Source organism: Lissotriton helveticus, chromosome 5_1 (assembly GCF_964261635.1).
Source record: "Lissotriton helveticus chromosome 5_1, aLisHel1.1, whole genome shotgun sequence".
In the NCBI taxonomy this organism is placed as follows: Eukaryota; Metazoa; Chordata; class Amphibia; order Caudata; family Salamandridae; genus Lissotriton; species Lissotriton helveticus.
The window spans coordinates 1419880206-1419899605 of record NC_136065.1 but is presented as its reverse complement, the minus strand read 5'-3'; the positions used below and the strand labels follow the sequence as shown (position 1 = coordinate 1419899605).

The window sequence follows — 19400 nt, the reverse complement described above, 5'->3', positions numbered from 1 at the left end:
TCCTTGAGTTACTTGCAGTTCAGAACTTACAATCCTAACATAGGACAGTGACCAATGAACTGTCACCAAACAGCTGCATACAAACATGAATGGTATAGTTAGAACTTCGCTTTTTTAGAGTTTTGTGATATAGTTAGAACTTCCCCAGTCTTTCATTATTCTAATGTTGCTAAAATGAGTATGTTTGGGCAGGTATTCATTTTTATCAATAAAGCTGACCCCCATGGAATACTCTTTAAATCCTAATGTTGTGTTTTTCCAGACCAAAACCTCTTAAAACATACTGCCCACCAGTATGGATGACATGTGATTCCTACACCTTGTATTCCTCATTGGCTTATGTGACATTCCCTGAAGACTGATTTACATACTTGTATGATTCATTGTCTCTGTATAATGTATGCGTGATGTAAAAAACATGTGAGAAGTTGGCCTGGCATATGATGTCCATTAGTTCTAGTGGGCACCTTGCACCAGTCCAAACGACCCTTATTGATAGTAGGTTAAAGACAAACTTTATAGAAAGCTATCCTAGTGGTAGCTGTGGAGAGCAGCCTTCAGGCTAAGTCTCGAAGGAATGTAAAGCAGCTTGTTTTACCAGTGTATAATCTCGTGAATGACCAAATGAAAGGAGTACCACACCAGGTACATATATAAAATATATGTATTTATTCTAAACACACCCTACTAGTCTCTTTATGAGGCTAGAGGTCGAAGTACACACGTTACAAGTAAAATATCAACAGTAAATAGCACAGTTTACGATAGGCCCTGGGGGGACCAAACCATATACTAAAAGAGTTGTATGAGAACCACGACTTGACTAGAGACAAGGCCTAGAGCCTGTAAAATCGCTGGAACCCCACAGAACCACCCAAGGTAGTGACACAGGGGACCCACGGGGGACACCTGCAGTGTGAGAACACAGCCCCGAGCACAGTTATCTTCTATGGGGAAAGTCGCAATTGGAAATTTAAAGTTTGAGGACACTTAAAGGTGGACTTGAAACAAACCCTTTTGGACTTAGATGGTTCTAGGGCCAACACCCATGGGAGCACCGGAGTACTTGGGTTCCCTTTCCCAGGGAAGCCAGGTGCATAGGTGTCAAATGGTGTTGGGTCGCGTCGTTGTTTTCAGTGGTGAGTTGCTGCAAAGTGCTGCTGCCGGGAAGAGAAGTGTCCGAAGAGATCCAAGCCTGGATGAAGATGTGAAGAACCTGAAAGCAGTGGGGACAGAGTCTGGGTCACTAGCCAGTGGCCAGGGGCACGATAGATGAATGCCCACCGATTTTGGGTGCTTCAGGTGAGATGAGGGGAAGCTTGACTCTTCAGCCACGAGGACCAGGAGGCGTCGACAACAACCAGGAGCTGGATTCGAGCTGTCCCACGAAGGATGTCGAATGCTGCAGCATCGGTGCCTGGATTAGACAACAACAAGCCTTGGCAACAGCAACCCACGCGGAAAAAGAACAGTGGACCAGCAAAGTCCGGGGGACTCACCAAGCGATGCGGTGGCAAGGGGCTCAGGTTGCACAGTCGCCACAAGGGATACGGGCCTCAGACTTGTTGTGGGCACTGATCTTCCTCTATGACCACAGAAACCCACCTCCTGTGCTGCAAAAGTCTTCGGAGTCCTCAGGATCTTCGGAGATGCAGACCAGTCAAATGCGTCTTTGGGGCCTGCCAAGCAGGGGAGTAACTCCTTTACTCCAAGGGAGATTCTTCAGTCATCTAGTCGTGTAGATCGTCGAAGTTCCAGGATTTCTGTAGCATAGTTTCGCCCAGGTCTAATCTATAGTCCTAAGGACAGGGGTTCCTTCTTTATACCCAAGGAAGGGGTTAGACTAACTCTGGGGACTGACCTATGGGAGGGTTTGGAAAGAGGGGTGGCTACACCCATTTCCTTTGTCCAGTTTCGCTCCAGAGCAGGGGCTGGTAGCCCCTGTAACTGGTTTGAACTGGACTATGCATGGGGACACCAAATGTTCCCCCAGTGCAGAGTTCAAAGCACTCTTGGAGTGCATCCACCATGCCCAATACACTAAAGCCTGTCTGGGAGGTGGATGCACCTCCCTGTGACAGGAAACCTATTGTCCAGGCCTCCGCTGCCGGAGTTTCGGTCAGCAGCAGGAGGCCAGACTCGTGTCTGTGGCTGGCAAGATCCATTTTGTGATGCCAGTGCTCTGTAAGCTGGTACCGGATGTACCTGTGCTGTCATGTCTCTCCCTCTAGAAGGGTGGGATCATACTCCCACACCAGTTACTGGTGTGGGGGTATGATTACAATGTGTTTGACACCAAACACGACATGTTTCCGTGCAGCCATGCCAAAGTTAGCATTTACCGCAAGGTTATAATGCACTTAAGAGTATATGGTCAGGCTGCATCACAGACAACCCCAGAGGATAGATTCCGACGGCTGCAGGGGGGCTCATGCATGGGCACCCTCTCACACAAAACCAAGCACCCTGCCTTCAGCATTGATAAGGCCTGCGAGATGGGTGACTGATAGGTTTATATGGGCAGTGATAGGGTGAGATATTGTGAACTTATATCTCAGTAAGGGGTGCATGCACCACCTCACGCAGGCTGCAGTAGCAGTCCTGTGGTGTCATTTTGGAAGGCTTCCCAGGGATGGCATAATACATGCTTCAGCCCTTGGTAGGCCTCTGGGGTACCTATGACCTGGGTACATAGTATACCATATTTCTGATAGATACATCTGCCTTGTGGATTCCTCACCTTGTGAATATCCCCATTGTGTCAGCAACGTTCGGAAAATTCTTTGTAGCACGCCGGCGTGGACGACGTCATAGGAGCACGGCATCGCGCGCGACTCCGTCTGACGTCACCGACTCCTTATTAGACCCACATCGGCGTGATGACGTCAGTTCCCTTTTTTCCGTGTCGTCGACGCTAACGGTTTCTGGGATCTTCTGTGATTCAGATAGTAACTTGTTGCTATTTTGTGTTACTGTTTCTCTGTCGAGTGTCTGTTCTTCGTCGAGGATGTCGTCGAGGAAGACTGGGTTCAAGCAGTGCGGATCGTGTGCCCGGATGATGTCTATTACCGATCCGCACGACGATTGTTTGTGGTGTCTTGGTTCGGACCATGATGTCAAGAACTGCCGTTCCTGCTTCAAGATGAACCCAAAGGCTCTACGAGAACGTGAGGCGAAACTTCTGCTGGCCAAGGTGAAAGGAAAAGAGGCTGGAAGGTCTTCAAGGTCAACATCTAGACGTTCGAGGTCGAAGCAGAAGTCGCGATCGAAGTCGAGGTTGAGATCGGCTTCGAGGTCGAGGTCCAGAGTGAGGTCGAGGTCCAGAGTGAGGTCGAGGTCCGGATCGAAGTCGGCTTCGGGTCATGCTTTGGGCTCCTCGAAGAAGAAGCACAAGAGGAGGAAGCATAGTTCAAGACATCACTCTGGTAAAGAGTCTTCGGACTCGAAGAGGAAGTCTTCGTCTCGAAAACATCACAAGGACTTCGTGTCACCTTCACCTATGCGATCTCGTGATGGTTCCCCGGTCCGGAGCAAGAACCGAATCCGGAGTCGCGCCATTCTTCCGAGCATGAAGGAGATGGGGAAATTCCACGGTCACCGACTCCGGTGGAAAACCCTGAGAATCAAGAGGGCCAGGATGAACCGATGCCAGAGCAGCCTCCTTCGGAGCAGCCGATGGATTCGTACCCTCCCTTTCCTGGTCCTGGACAGGACCCCTCGCATTTCCTTAATGCCATGTTTGGTGTTTATGCGAGGGCAATGTACCCCACTGGTGTACCGGCTGGTCCCATGGGTCCGTTGTCTTTTAACTTGGGTGTCCCTCAAGCTTACGCTCCGGCACCTTTTATGCCGACGCCTTATACACCTTGGCTCGGTACGGCGCCGCCGAGGTCATCGACTCCGCACACGGCTTCGCCGGCTCCGGAGCGACCTCGAGAACTGGATCAAGGTACGACGCCGGTTCGAGATTCTCTTCCTCCAGCTGTCCCGGCTCCTCGTTCGACGCCGGTTCCGGCTCCGTCGGATTCGTTACCGGATCCGACGACTTCGATTCATTTGGAGTGGTCGAGGCGCACAGCTCAGCGCCTCTTGGAGGAAAAGGAGTATGAAGATCCTGAAGTAGAGGAAGGAGAACTTCTGGATCAAGGGGACTGTTTTGAGGACCTGCATAGTGCTAGTGGCCTGGAACTCTCTCCTGAGTGGGGTTTGCCATCAGTTTCTGATGCACCATCTAAGGACGTGGCACCCTACCATGTCGTCATTAAGAAGGCTGCGGAGCTGCTCATTCTGACTTTACCTACCGTTGGGTTCAAGCCTAACATCCTCACGGAGGTTTTGCATTCGCCTTCATCTATTATAGAGCCTACACTCCCATTCACTGAGGCTTTGACTGAGCCAATAATGGAGGTCTGGAACAGACCATTGACTGCTCCTGCGGTGTCCAGGTCGGTGGCAAGACGTTATAGGGTGGCACCTGGTGACCCTGAGTTTCTTTCTTCGCATCCTTCTCCGGAAAGTCTGGTTGTGCAGGCCGCTTGTTCCAACAGGTCTGCAGGCTCTTTTCCACAGGTGCCAGCAGATAAAGACTCTAAAAAATTGGACCTTGGACCAGTCTGCGAAAAAGATTTTCTCCTCGGGTAGCATGGCTCTTAAATCTACCAATGCTACTTGCCTGCTGGGGAGATATGTTCATGCATTGATGGACTCTGTGAAACAATTGTCAACTAAGCTTCCGGAAGAAGATAAAAAGAACTTCAATGAGGTAGTCTCTGATACTCAGGCAGCAGCCCGCCTAGTAATTCAGAGTGGCATGGACACGGCGGACTCTGTGGCCAGGATAATGGGCTCTACTGTTGCCACGAGAAGGGCCGCATGGCTAAAGTCGTCTGAATTTTCAGCAGATGTACAGTCTACTCTAATGGACTTACCATTTGACGGAACAGGCCTCTTTGGAAAAAAAGCGGATGTAGCATTGGAGAGGTTCAAAGATAGCCGGGCAACGGCAAGGTCTTTGGGCCTGCAGGCTAGAGGCTCTGCCACTAGGAAGTTTAGGGGATTTGGTAGATCCACTTTTTGTCCCTATAAACAAGGCCAGCAGCAGCAGCAAAACCCTTTGTATAAATCATGCAGAGGTAAACAAAGGGGTCGTGCTCGTGGACGCCAAGCCTCCTCCTCCTCTACTTCCTCCTCTAACAATCAACCCCCCACCTGCAGCAGCAAAGCAGCCCTAGATCCGCCATTCCGGATCATGCGGGTCCGGTAGGGGGTCGGCTTACCCATTTTCTACGAGATTGGGAATCGGTTACATCAGATCTTTGGGTTCTCAATCTCGTAGAAAATGGGTATGCACTTCCTTTTCAGGAGGTCCCTCGCAATTACCCTCCTTGCCAAGGTTATTGTTTGGAGGACCACCTGCTTCTCCTGCAGGAAGAAGTCCTGGCACCGTTCAGAAAAGGTGCGATAGAGGTGGTTACAGAGCAGGAAAGGGGTCAGGGGTGCTACTCCCGGTATTTCCTGATCCCCAAGAAGGATGGCAGGTTACGTCCAATCCTGGACCTCAGGATTTTGAACCTCTATCTCAAACAGGAGAAGTTCAAAATGCTCACACTTGCACAGGTTCTTCAAGCGCTGATGGAAGAAGACTGGATGGTGTCGATCGACTTGCAGAATGCGTATTTTCACATCCCCATTCTGAAGTCACACAGAAAGTATCTCCATTTTACGGTGGGATCGCAACACTACCAGTTTGCGGTCCTTCCGTTTGGGCTTACTACTGCGCCTCGAGTTTTCACCAAGGTGATGGCTGTGGTGGCTGCACATCTCAGAAGGTCGGGGATTCCAGTATTCCCGTACCTGGACGATTGGCCGATCAAAGCGGAATCTCCAGAGACAGTGCTCTGTCATCTGCAGGAGACAACTCAGTTGTTACACAGGTTGGGTTTTTCAATAAATGTACCCAAATCTCACCTGGTGCCCTCCCAGCGCAACCTGTTCATAGGTGCGGTACTGGACACTACTGTGTGTCGTACATTCCCTCCTCCTCAAAGGATTCGCGATATACAGGAAATGATTCCCTTGTTTTGCAATGGAGCGGTCGTTTCAGTCCTGAAGGTTCTTCGCCTGCTCGGTCTGATGGCTTCTTGCATTCTGTTGGTCAACCATGCACGCTGGCACATGAGGGCACTCCAGTGGTGCCTCCGCAGGCAGTGGTATCAGCACAATGGAGATCTCAGGGAGTCAGTCAGGATCTCCAGAGAAACTGCGGCGGATCTGTCTTGGTGGAGCGTGGAAGGCAATCTGTCTCAAGGGAAGCCTTTTCATCTACCTCCTCCGGTGGCCACAGTGATAACGGATGCATCCACTCTAGGGTGGGGTGCTCATCTGGGGGATCTGGAGGTCAAGGGTCTTTGGTCTCCAGAGGAAAGGTTGCTTCACATCAACCTTTTGGAATTGCGGGCAATTCGTCTGGCGCTCAAGGCCTTCCTCCCTTCCCTTCGCGGTCAGTCAGTTCAAGTCCTGACGGACAATACGACCGCGATGTGGTATATCAACAAACAGGGAGGAGTGGGGTCGCAGTGTCTCTGCAGAGAGGCTCTGCGACTCTGGTCCTGGGTTCTGGACCATCAGATTTGTCTGATGGCAAATCACCTGGCCGGAGTTCTGAACGTACGTGCAGTCCCAGTCAGCAGTTCTCGGTCGATCACGAGTGGAGGCTCCATCCAGAGGTCGTTCTCTACATCTTTCGGATGTGGGGAACTCCTCGGATGGATCTGTTCGCCACTCATTCTGCAGTCTCCAGTTTCTGATGCAAGGAGCCTTGGGGGACGCGTTTCAGTTGAGTTGGGGCTCACAACTCCTTTACGCGTTTCCTCCCATACCCTTGTTTCCTCGGGTTCTAAGGAAGGTTCGCCAAGACAGGGCCCAAGTCATATTGATCGCCCCGGATTGGCCAAGAAGGGTGTGGTTCACGGATCTTCTCCACCTCTCCTCTCACCCACCGCTCCGTCTCCCTCTTAGGGCAGACCTCCTCTCTCAGATGGAGGGGCAGGTTCTACACCCCCACCTCCAGACATTACACCTTCATGCCTGGAGATTGAACGGGGCAACTTGAATTCCTTTTCTCTCCCTCACGATGTGGTGGATGTCATTCTTTCTGCCAGGCGTGACTCCACTAAGTCCATCTATTCTTATAGGTGGTCTAAATTTGTCTCTTGGTGTGGGGAGAGGGCTGTTGACCCTTTAAAGGCTCATTTGTATGACATTTTACAGTTTGCTCTTTCTCTGGCACAGCAAGGATTTGCTGTTGCCACAGTCAAGGGTTATCTTTCGGCTTTGTCGGCATTTCTCTGTTTGCCGGATCAGCCCTCTCTTTTTAAGTCTCCTATAGTTTTAAGATTTTTGAAAGGTCTCACTAATAAGTTCCCTCCTACTCCTTTGTTGTTACTCATTGGGATTTGAATCTTGTATTAACCTATTTGATGGGTTCTCCCTTCGAACCCTTGCACAAGTGTCCCTTGAGGCTTCTATCTTTTAAAACGGTCTTCTTGGTTGCAATTACCTCGGCAAGGAGGGTAAGTGAGCTTCAGGCTCTTAGTTCCAAGCCCCCTTTCTTGACCATTCATGCTGAAAGAATGGTACTCAGGACCAGGGCTGCTTTTCTCCCTAAGGTGGTAACTCCCTTCCATCTAGGACAATCCATTACCCTTCCTACCTTTTATCCTCCCCCTCACCCTTCCAATGAGGAGGAGAGGCTTCATCGCTTGGACCCTGAGAGAGCAGTCAGTTTCTATCTCGATAGGACTAAAGACTGTCGTGTTGATGATCAGCTCTTCGTGGGTTTTGCTGGCTGCAAAAAGGGCAGAGCGGTGCACAAGCGCACACTTTCCTGTGCATCAAGATTTGCTACTCTCTGGCGGGTAAGGACCCTCCTGAGGGTATCAGAGCACGTTTAACTAGAGCAAAGTCTGCAACATCAGCTTTGTCTATAGGTGTTCCTGTTGAGGACATTTGCAGAGCCGCGACTTGGGCCTCCCTCCACACTTTTGCGAAGCACTATTGCTTAGATACCGGGGTGAGGAGGGACGGCCACTTCACGCGCTCTGTCCTCCAAGATTTCCTGGTATAGCAGTGTGGACACCCTCCTCCGGGAGTGGGGACTGCTGTGGGGCTCTATTCACAAGGTGAGGAATCCACAAGGCAGATGTATCTATCAGAAGAACAAGTTACTTACCTTCGGTAACGCTTTTTCTGGTAGATACAGTATCTGCCTGTGGATTCCTCACTGACCCACCTGCCTCCCCGTTGTCCGCTCTGCTATACCTGAGTTTATATATTTGTATTTGTCTATATTGGGTTTTTAATACCTTTGCTACGCACTATGTGTGCAGTTTTGATTTGTATGTACTATGTACACTGTATATATGTATATTTGCTGTCATTGGTCCGTCCGGGTGCCTCGAAGGCACGGAAAAAAGGGCGGAACTGACGTCATCACGCCGACGTGGGTCTAATAAGGAGTCGGTGACGTCAGACGGAGCCGCGCGCGATGCCGTGCTCCTTTGACGTCGTCCACGCCGGCGTGCTACAAAGAATTTTCCGAACGTTGCTGACGCAAGGGGGATATTCACAAGGTGAGGAATCCACAGGCAGATACTGTATCTACCAGAAAAAGCGTTACCGAAGGTAAGTAACTTGTTCACTAGAGACTTATAAGGGCACCTCAGAATCCAATCTGGAGTGTACCTAAGGTACTAGGAATCAATTTAGAGAGGAAGCAGCTAGTTTGGGGTCCTAGATAGCAGGGCCCCAGCCAGACTAAAGTCGAAAAACAGAGAAACATCAGCAAAAAGTCGGGGTAACCATAAGAAGCTGATCCTACTCTTCTACAGTACTGACACACATTACACTGATATGAGTAGCGCTATACAACAAATAAAATGCATATGAGAGAGGGGCTACGTAAAGAGGAGGGGCACTGGTGGAGGGTGGCAGTGAGGGAATCCGAGGATGAGGTATTGGGAGGGGCTATGGAGCGATGAGGGGCACTGTTGGAGGGTTGCAGTGAGGAAATCCGTGGATGAGTTCATGGGGTGGAGGGGGAGCTAGGGAGAGATGAGGGGCACTGGTGGAGGGTGGCAGTGAGGGAATCTGAGGAGGAGGTAGAGGGAGGGGCTATGGAGCGATGAGGGGCCCTGTTGGAGGGTGGCAGTGAGGGAATCCGAGGATGAGGTCATGGGGTGGAGGGTATCAGTGAGGGAATCCGAGGAGGAGGTCAATAGGGGGGGCCATGGAGGGATGAGTGGCACTGTTGGAAGGTGGTAGTAAAGGTATTTACGGAGAAAGAGGTTATTGGTGCGGCGCCAAAAAAGACTTTCACATCAGCGCTTAAGCCGGCCCTGTCATGGTCTTTCTGTTTTTGTTTATTTAATTAGCATTTGGGTCATAAGGGCTACTGTGAAACATACTTTAAAGTGCAGGCTAATTATATTTACTGCTATATTCACTGTTTTAAGTTTGAAGATGATGTTTTTACCGAGAAAAATGAAAGTGGAGCCCGATGGTGCCTGATATGGGGCTGGGGCCCAAGGTCAGCTGTGTGATAAGGTGCACTGGAGAGGAGTAGTGGATAATCAAGCCTGTAAGGGAGTGCGCAGCAGAGCCCAGGTCAGGTGGAGGTAGTAACAAAGAGGGATTCTCTCTGAAGGCTCGCACAGAGGGAGCCCGAGTAGTGTAACTTGCCCGATACTCCCACCTCAGAAACCTCCTCTTCCCATCAGAGGAACATTACATGGAAAACACACTTTTAGAGAGTGATAACATTAAAAAGAGATTTGGAAAAGAGTGCGTTTCACTGGGCCTTGTAAGACTAAGAAGAGATGAAGGAGGGCCCTGAAGCAGGCCTGCCTAGACATATATGTGACAAATCGAGCCTGCAATGGCCCACCCAAATGCACCCTTGGCCCACCCAAATAAAAATTCCTGGAGCCGGGCCTGGTACAGAATAAGGGTGCTGCTACCCCGAGATACAACTCCGCTCTGACACAGCATTCTACATTTGTACTAAATACATTCTAATTATGTCATACATTCTAAATTCTATATTCTACAATGTAACTTGACTACTAAGTTACCACAACCCTGAGTAAGTATTTTGCAAGGCATACAAGACAGCGTGGATTTCAGCTTGCCGCGGGCATTGCTTGTTATATTATCGTCCACAGTAAAAACCTGCCCAGGAGAAAGTAAAACAGGCCCACCGCAGCATTCCCACACACTGACCTGTCAGACAAGCCAATGGGGCACTGCCTGAAGGCCAGTCTGACCCTGAGGACCACACAGCAGGATGATCGCTGCGTGACCATAATGGACTATCATTTGCGTGTACAAGCATCCCATCTTACTTAGGTCTTCCCCTCCCAGGAGGCTCACAAGCAGGCACTTCGCCTAACACAGCTCTGTCGTTTGAACTCTCGGCTCACCACAAATCTCCAGGCGGAGACTTTTCTCGATAACTGCGGTTTCAAACGCACCTTGGATCTGTCTATCGAGGACTACCATACAAGGGAGATCCAGGGAGAATTTACTTAAAAAAATATATATAATAAAACTTGACAAAGACAGATTTCTACTAGCGGAAAAAAATAAAATATCATTTAAGAGTAAAGCATTCTGACATTTCTATTCAGATTGAGACACCAAAGCTGCTGGTTTCAGTCCTGTCTAATTTATTAGACACTTGGGCTTTGAGAGAGAAACTGAATCAACAAGGTTACCGTATTGAGGCGCCCACAGAAACATGGCTTGATCTACCGCAGGCACGGTTTCCTCTTGTTTCCTTGGAGTTATCATCGGAGGCATGATAGATTTCTTTTAAAATTTTAATTGTACTGATATTTTTATGGATGAAATTTGTTCGTAATTTCTGTTCTTCCGGGTCGCATAGCAGCCAATCACAGAGCAGAAAATATTCCGGAAGTCGTCCGGGAGTGGGAGGGATTGGCGATGTTTAAAGTGAGCTATGTTTGGAGTAATGTCGGCACCTCAGCCAATCCTAGCGCTGTACAAGAAACCGGAGGCGTTCGTGCAGTCCGCATGCGTCTTTATATGTTTATAAACACTCGCTGGTGGATCACCCGTCACGTTGACTGTGAGCTCTTTCTTTTTAGTCAGGATGAGGACCGTCCGCGTTTCTCGCCCAGTATTTGGTCAGTGAGCGCCATCTAGCGGGAGGAGAGGCTACTTGGCAAAGGCCTGCCCGGAGGACCCGCTCCCATTTCAGCCTGAGAAATCGTGGTGCACCGTCCACCTACCCCCCAAACCTCACAGCGGTACTAACTTGCCTCGTCGGAGCCTTGCAATTCACTGAGCACAGGCAGCAAGGGAATAGCAGAAAATTAAAATACCCCACTTCAAACCAAAGTTCTTACAGCACGAAGCACGTCATCACGACCCTCTCCAAAAGAGCTCTTTTGTCACTTTCATTCAAGAATCTATCCATTAATCCTTCCATCCACCTGCTGGTATCTACAATTTCACTTTTAAGTTCTGTCAACCATTCATTCTTTAATCTATCATTCAGTCTTTTTCAATTCCGTCCACCCATCTGTATGCAAACCTATCCACCCATCGCCAAACCTACCCATCTATCCTTTCATTTATGCATCTCTCCAGCCATCCTTTCACTCACCCGTTCACCCTCTCATCCATCTTCCCTTTTATTCATCCATTCCTTCACTTATCCATCCTCCCATTCATAAATGTATCCTCCCATTCATTCCGTCCATATATCCACCTTTTCAATCGACCCATCCACCCTTTCTCACCATCCTTTCACCCATCAGCCATCCTCGCTTCTTTTCATCCATTCTTTCACTTATCCATCCACTTTCATCCGTCAACCTTTTCACTTATCCATCCATTCTTTTTCTCATCCATCCTTTCACTCATTTATCTATCGTCCTTTCACTCACTCAGCCAACCATCCATCTACCCTTTCACGCTATGTATGAGCCTTTGTCTGCCGAGTTGCAGATAGAAGAGGCCCATCAAGAAAACCCCTGCTGTAGTTGCTAAAGCAGGGGTTCACTACGCCCCTGATGGTAAGTAATTTAAACATAAATGTGAAAACTTCCAGTAAGCAGGCTTACAGCACATACTCATAAAAGGTTAAATCGGGTAATATCACTGTGCCCAAACAAAGGAACGTAATTAAGCAACTTAATTAAGCAGGTTCATATTACCTGTATTACCCACACTGCTCTAAACAAGAGCCTTACAACTATAAATCATACATTTAGCACTTGTAATAAGATGAGGCAGGGTTCGGAAGGAGGTTTGAAGCACTGAACACACCCACGACAAGGAGCGTCCGAAAGCTGCGAGTCTCATCTGTACCTGATTTAACGTTTCCATGCGCCTCGCAGATGCCTTTCCAGCCCGAGCATAACATATACATAACAATGGAAGCCCTCGCGGTACTGAACAACTATGTGGGCTGGCACGTACACTAGACTACTTACAACCCCTTTCAACATTTCCTCCCTCAACGAAACATAGTCAAACAGAAGCAAAGAAGGAAAACAAAATATATACATGTGTGAAGAAAGCATAAAGTATGAATGATTACTAAACATAATGTATACAAAAAGCAAAATAAGAATTGTTATCACAACAGCTGATCACCCTACTACATAATCTTTGAATTTGCAAGGCAGCCTTCTTTGACGCCCCTCACTCCTCACCCTAATATCCTCACCAGCAGCTTTGCAGAAAGCAGTGGCATTGACCGTCGGACCCGAGTCAGCAACGGAAGTAATTGTTCCCGAATCCAATTCCGAAACTGATTGTGCCTCCTTACCTTGCAGTCAAATAAACAACTCACACTGGCCTTTGTCATTCACCACATGTCTTTTAATGATGTCCACCTGAGGACTGGCGAGGCACCTCTTGTTCCACCAACATTTATTTTTTAGGAGGCTGATCCTTTGCTGACTTGTTTGACCATTACAAGCCGGGTCTGGTGGCTTAGTGGACCAATGCAACCACTTTAGGGGCCTGTGTTATACTTCAGTGTCTCAGGTTCAAATCCTGATGGCTCCACTTAGCCTTTCATCCTTCTCAGGTCGATAAGATGCGTACCATTGAGTTGGGTAACAATAAACATCTGTTATTCAGCGCCTTGATACCCTAGGGCAGGGGTCTCCAACCTTTTGTGTAGTCAGAGCTACTCTGGCCAGTGAAAATCGTCGTGAGCTACTGAACCCGAAGCAACTCGCGCATTTTTCCGAGAGACCCTCCACGCCCAGTTTCATTGACTTTAAGCCTAATTTCATCAGAGCCCATACTGTGCCTTTCTGCCCTCTGTTTCACTCATTTTCCCCTTGTTTTTTGTGCCCTTCTTCCCTCTGTGCCACTCGTTTTTTGTGCCTTTCTGCCCTCTGTTTCACTCGTTTTCCCCTTGTTTTTTGTGCCCTTCTGCCCTCTGTTCCACTCATTTTCCCCTTGTTTTTTGTGCCTTTCTGCCAGTTTCACTCGTTTTCCCCTCGTTTTTTGTGCCCTTCTGCCCTCTGTTTTACTCATTTTCCCCTAGTTTTTTGTGCCTTTCTGCCCTCTGTTCCACTCGTTTTTTGTGCCTTTCTGCCCTCTGTTCCACTGTTTTTTTGTGCCTTTCTGCCCTCTGTTCCACTGGTTTTCCCCTCGTTTTTTGTGCCTTTCTGTCCTCTGTTTTACTAGTTTTCCCCTCGTTTTTTGTGCCTTTCTGCCCTCTGTTTCACTCGTTTTCCCCTTGTTTTTTGTGCCCTTCTGCCCTCTGTTTCACTTGTTTTCCCCCTTTTTTTTGTACCTTTCCGCCCTCTGTTTCACTCGTTTTCCCCTTGTTTTTTGTGCCCTTCTGCCCTCTGTGCCACTCGTTTTCCCCTCGTTTTTTGTGCCTTTCTGCCCTGTTTCACTCGTTTCCCCCTCATTTTTTGTGCCTTTCTGCCCTCCGTTTCACTCATTTTCCCCTCGTTTTTTGTGCCTTTCTGCCCTCTGTTCCACTCGTTTTTTGTGCCTTTCTTCCCTCTGTTTCACTCGTTTTCCCCTTGTTTTTGTGCCTTTCTGCCCTCTGTTTCACTCGTTTTCCCTATGTTTTTTGTGCCCTTCTGCCCTCTGTTTCACTCGTTTTCCCCTTGTTTTTTGTGCCAGTCTGCCCTCTGTTTCACTCGTTTTTTGTGCCCTTCTGCCCTCTGTTCCATGCGTTTTTTGTGCCTGTGCCTGGCGTGTCAGTGTAGCACCGGGAATTATTCAACATTATTCAACATCACATTAATAAAAAAAACAGAATCCAAAGTCACTAAACTATCTATCTGCTCGTCCATTGAGCTTACCTGCGGTCGAAGTCACGTCTCCGCTCCGAACTGCTCTGCGCTGGCACCCGTCGCACAATGGCAGACAGTGCGATGCCAGCGCGTTTTCAGGTAACGATGACGTCACAGGAGTCAGACTGTCACGAGAAGAGTCTGCAGCTCCAGGAGAGGAGCTTCATCCTCTTCGCCCGCCCCCACCCCCAGCTTTGCTCCAATCCGAGCGGCTGGTTTGGGTGAGGGTGGGCAAATGGAGCCGAAAAGCTAATAGCCCATGAAGGGCTACACGAGCTACTCCCGGGGTCTCCGCGAGCTACCGGTAGCTCGCGATCGACCGGTTGGAGACCCCGGCACTAGGGTGATATGTGAGCTTTACAAATACTCTTTATGTTATGTCATCACCGGTGGTATATCCTTAAACATACCTTTTACAACCTTCCTTGGATTTTTTTATGAGTACCTAATCATCTTGGTGTAAAAGAACATTCTCAAAATGCTCACTAGTATCAAACTGGGCTTTCATGACTTCTTGCCTCTGACGCACTTGTGACCTAACAGTCTCCACAGATTCAGGTTCCTGGCTGCTTTTCCCACTTAACCAGTTGGGATGTGCCTTTCTACCTCTCAGAAGTATGAAAGGAGCTACACTAGTGGTGCTATGGGGTGTAATATTGAAAGACCAAATCTTGTTGCGTACAAACTCTTGTACACCTTGGCCAGTTGACATTGCTGTTTGCATACCCTCCTTCACTATCCTGTTTTTCCCTTTCCACAAGGCCATTAGACGAAGGAGAGTACAACGCCACCTAGAGATGTTGAATGTCATGTTGCTTAAGACAGTGTGACAAAAAGTGTGTGCCATTGTCGGTGCCAATGTCTTTGGGTGAGCCCTCCAACATAAAGACATGGCAGAACTATGCCTGGGATCACAGAACGTCTGTGTATAGGGACCGAGTCATCGTACCACATCAGTACCTATGGGCCCAAATCCTGATTAGCTAGTGCCTTACCTCCTAACCTTCCCAGACAGGTAAGTTGACACCCCAGAACACAACACTTTAGTCCCCTCAGGGAACTATGGTAACATATCATCACCTTTCGTTCTCTCACACATGCATGTCCACAATAAACAGAAAAGAGACATGAGAACAGTTTACAATATTTATTGAAACTATTGTGCTCTATTATGAAACAACTGTGCTGCAATTAGAAAACATACACAACTCAGCAGTGTAATTAGCATTACTAGTAACCATGTACAATGAAGTGTGCTATCATGGCGAATGATATATCTGCCTAAGCTTAGCCTCACTACATGAGCACAGTGATATATCAGTAATCTCTGGGATTAGTACCGGGCCCCATACCTAGCATTTGCTGTTAGCTGGTCTGCATCTTGGATAGCGCAGAGATCGTCCTGGGACCTTTTCTGTGCTAGAAATCATCTCTCTTTTCAAAATGGCAAGTTTCAGCTGATATGATAAGAAGTGCCATGTTAGAAAACAGCAGCTGGATCTCTCTGTTGTGTCTATATGTTACAATGTGTTGGTGACTGATCACAAAGGAAAACAGGGCACAATGTTGTTTGACCTTGTATGAAATGTTCAGACTGAGACCCACGAAGAAGTACTGAATAACACAAGCATTTGCAATGCAATAGGTCTCGCATTAGGAAAATTTGAGCTATTGGTCTTGTAAATGACAATTTTTTTATTTATGTGTTGTTTTTGAAAATAGCTAAATTAATAGCTTTGTCATTTACAATGCCAATAGTTATAACTTTTGCAAATGTGACACCTATAGCATTTGTAATGCAACATGTTTTGTATTTACGTGACGGTGCTGTGTTGGTGCTGACTGATGGTGTGGTGGTGCTGTGGTGGTGCTGAGTGTTGCTGTGCTGGTGCTGAGTGGTGCTGTTGTGGTGCTGAATGATGCTGTGGTGGTGCTGAATGATGCTGTGGTGGTGCAGAGTGGTGCTGTGTTGGTGCTGAGTGATAATGTAGTGTTACTGAGTGGTCATGTGGTGGTGCTGACTGGTGTTGAGTGGTGCTGCTTAGTAATGTTGTGGTGGTGCTGAGTGGTGCTGAGGTGGGGCTGAGTGATAATGTGGTAAGGCTGCATGATAATGTGGTGGTACTGAGTGGTGCTGCGGTGGTGCTGAGTGATAATGTGGTGGTGCTGAGTGATAATGTGGTGGTGTTGAGTGATGCTGGTGTAGTGCTGAGTGATGAAGTGGCAATGCCTGGAGCGTATGTGTGGGAGGGGGGGTACTGTTGTGCTAGTTATTTACAGACCTCTGCCTGTTGAGGAGTGAGGAGCCCCCCTGTTTACGGTCTTCAGTTTGGGGATGGAGGAGAAGGGCAGACGTATGTAAAAGGAAGATGGGGAGATAGCATGAAGAGAGAGTTAGGTGGGGGAAGGGGGCGAAGAGAGGGTTAGGGGGTGAAGAAAGGATTGGGTGTGGAGGTGGTAGAACAGAAAAGGGAGAACACGGAATGAGCAGAAAGGTGGGACACAACTATTGTGGTGCAGATAAAGTGCTGCTAAAAGGTGGGACACGGATACAACCACTGTAGTGAGAAAGAAAATAAACGCACGAGAAAACACACAAACCCGAGGAGGGCCACAAGTGGCAGGAGGAGTTGAGAGAGAAGAGACTGAAATGGAGAAGAGAAGACAATTGAGCAGAAAATGGGAGGAAGAGTGTGACTGAGTGACATCATGTGCACACGCCTAGGTGCCTCGAAGCCAGCAGCAGAGCAGTGTTTGGTGACTAGTGGTCTCCTTGATGGCTGCAGTGCGTTTGTAAGTTGGTAGTGCACACTGTGACCGAGTAGCTACCACTGCACAGTGTACTTGGTTACAACCTCTAAGCACTGTCAAGTGAGTGTTGTGGCTTCCACTGCACACTGTGCTAGTCATGCTTTGTGCAGTGCCGAGAGTACGGCTGTTATTACTGCAAGGCGCTGTCCATACCACGGGGCTTGTGTGAGGGTGCTACAAAGGCTGCTTGCCATATAGTCCATGACTGTCACTGGTAGCGTGAAGAGAGGGTTAGTTGAGGTAAGGGGCGAAGAGAGTGTTAGAAGGGGTGAGGGGCAAAGAGAGGGTTAGTGGGTGAAGAGGGTTAGGGGGCAAAGAGACGGTCGAGTCAGGGGACAGTAGAGCAGAAAAGAGAGAACACGCAAGGAACAGAAAGGTGGTACACGGATACAAGCACAGTGGAGAGTGAGAGAGAAAAACAAGATTAAAAGTTAAGCCTGGCGAAAGACGCAGCCGCCATAATTACAGTAAACATCTCTTCAGCCTGAACTCTCGCTCTGTATGCAGAAGCCCAAGTCATGGACACGGCTTCCTGAAGGGGTTAAATATCAACTTATCTTGTTCAGCAGACCGAAATTCACCATTTGCACCAAGCTGGATGCCGGCCATGCTCCGCAGCCGCACTACGCCAGAAAGAAGGTAGTGTAGCACCAGGCAGAACAAAAGAAAGTCCGTGGCCGGGGAGGCACTGCAAAGGAAACAACCTAATGCACCGGATCTCAATGCTGCAGTGCATTTAGCCTGAGACCTGGAGAAGGTTGGCTCTGACACTGATTTTCCAGTAGGGACAAGACACAGTAAGTACTTGGTACCCAGAAATGCTCCGCCGCAGTTTACACAAACAAAGTGTGGTGGAAACCAAACACGTATGCCCCAGAAAGATTTCTCTCTGATAAACAACTCCGCTCAGTGCTGTTTGCAGGGATTGCAAATAACATTTGCCTGCAATATACCCTGTGACATGCGGCTCTTTCACTGCACTTGTGCTAAACCACGATATGTTGTTTTTCAAACCCTTAGAGTCATGTGAAGGAATGAAAAGCTCTTACCGTGCCAGGAAGTGAGCTGATTCATGCAGCAGAGCCGTAGCAGTCTAGCAGTAACTTTGGTATCCTTTCATTTCAAGCACTCTGAGGCTTTTTGCAGGGTGTGGTGAGCTGTGCAGACAGAGCCTTTCGTGGCAGCTTGTGAGGGCATTGCACATGCAAGTGAAAAGTTCTCCGAGCACAGTCTGTGACCTCCGGAAGGGGCCGCCATGATTTAAGATTAAGCGCGGTGGACGTGAGGCGGGTGCCACGCTGATCTTAAACAAATAGTAATAACCAGCTTTGGGGGCAGTGCTTAATGAGAAGAAGAAACCCGGTGTGGCTATAATCGATCATCAGCAGTACTATTTAGGCGATGATGACATTAGAAAGGTTTAATAAAAAGCAACACTTTAGGGACTACGATGCAACTCCGCAACAATTTACGGCAAAAACTTAACATGGCCTGATTCCATAATACAACAATGCTGATGGTGCAGAAATGAAACTAGACACTTACCAGGTAGTTAAGTTTAATGGGACCAACACCCCTGAAAACAAATCACATATAACCAGGATGCCAAACTTCCGAGGCGTGGAACGCAGGCAAGAGAGGCGGGCTCTACTTTGATAGGCAGGAGCCTGCGAAGTTCCAGCAGATTTCCCGCCTCTGTAGCAGGCTAGCAGTGACGTAGGCACGTAGCTTGTCCGGAGCGCGAGTGACGCGGGTCTCGGGAGACAGCAGGAAAGGCATAATAGTGCGAGGAAGCAAGAAAAGAGCCCGGTGAGTGGGGGGGGAAAGGAGCTGTGTGTGTGAGCCTGCCGTGTGTGTGCCTGCCGTGTGTGTGCCTGCCGTGTGTGTGCCTGCCGTGTGTGTGCCTGCCTGCGTGTGTGTGTGTGTGTGCTCATGCGTGTGCTAGCACACCTCAGGGAATCTGAGGCAGGGGATGTGTACGGCGCCGGGCTGGGCGTGCGCGCCCACGAGGTGAAGTCGACGCTTGTGCCCGGCCCCTGTTTCAGATTCCCAGGAGACGGATGACTATAGTTGTCGAGCTAGACACATGCTCCGCATGCGTATTGTAGCTCAACCTAAAAAACATGCGCAGTGTATTTCTAACATGATATTGAGGCACAGAAATAAAGGTGCAGTGTAACGTGTGCAAAGCAAAGCGGGCTACAATGTGTGCAGTTAGGCTAATATAGGGGAGAA

General features: G+C 48.7%; 1 protein-coding gene across 3 annotated transcripts in view; it reads right to left on the bottom strand.

Moving 5' to 3' along the window:
* AP4B1 (adaptor related protein complex 4 subunit beta 1) overlaps nt 1-18822 on the bottom strand; it is a 329444-nt gene extending 310622 nt beyond the window's left edge. Inside the window, exon 1 of one of the 3 annotated variants that reach the window (XM_078644400.1) lies at nt 18711-18822. The gene's annotated coding sequence lies outside the window, so the exon portion shown is untranslated. Of the gene's footprint in view, nt 1-10772; nt 11173-18214; nt 18372-18710 lie in introns of those variants that run through there. The other 2 variants (XM_078644397.1, XM_078644396.1) reach the window with 2 other exon arrangements.
* Nucleotides 18823-19400: the final 578 nt, after the last annotated feature.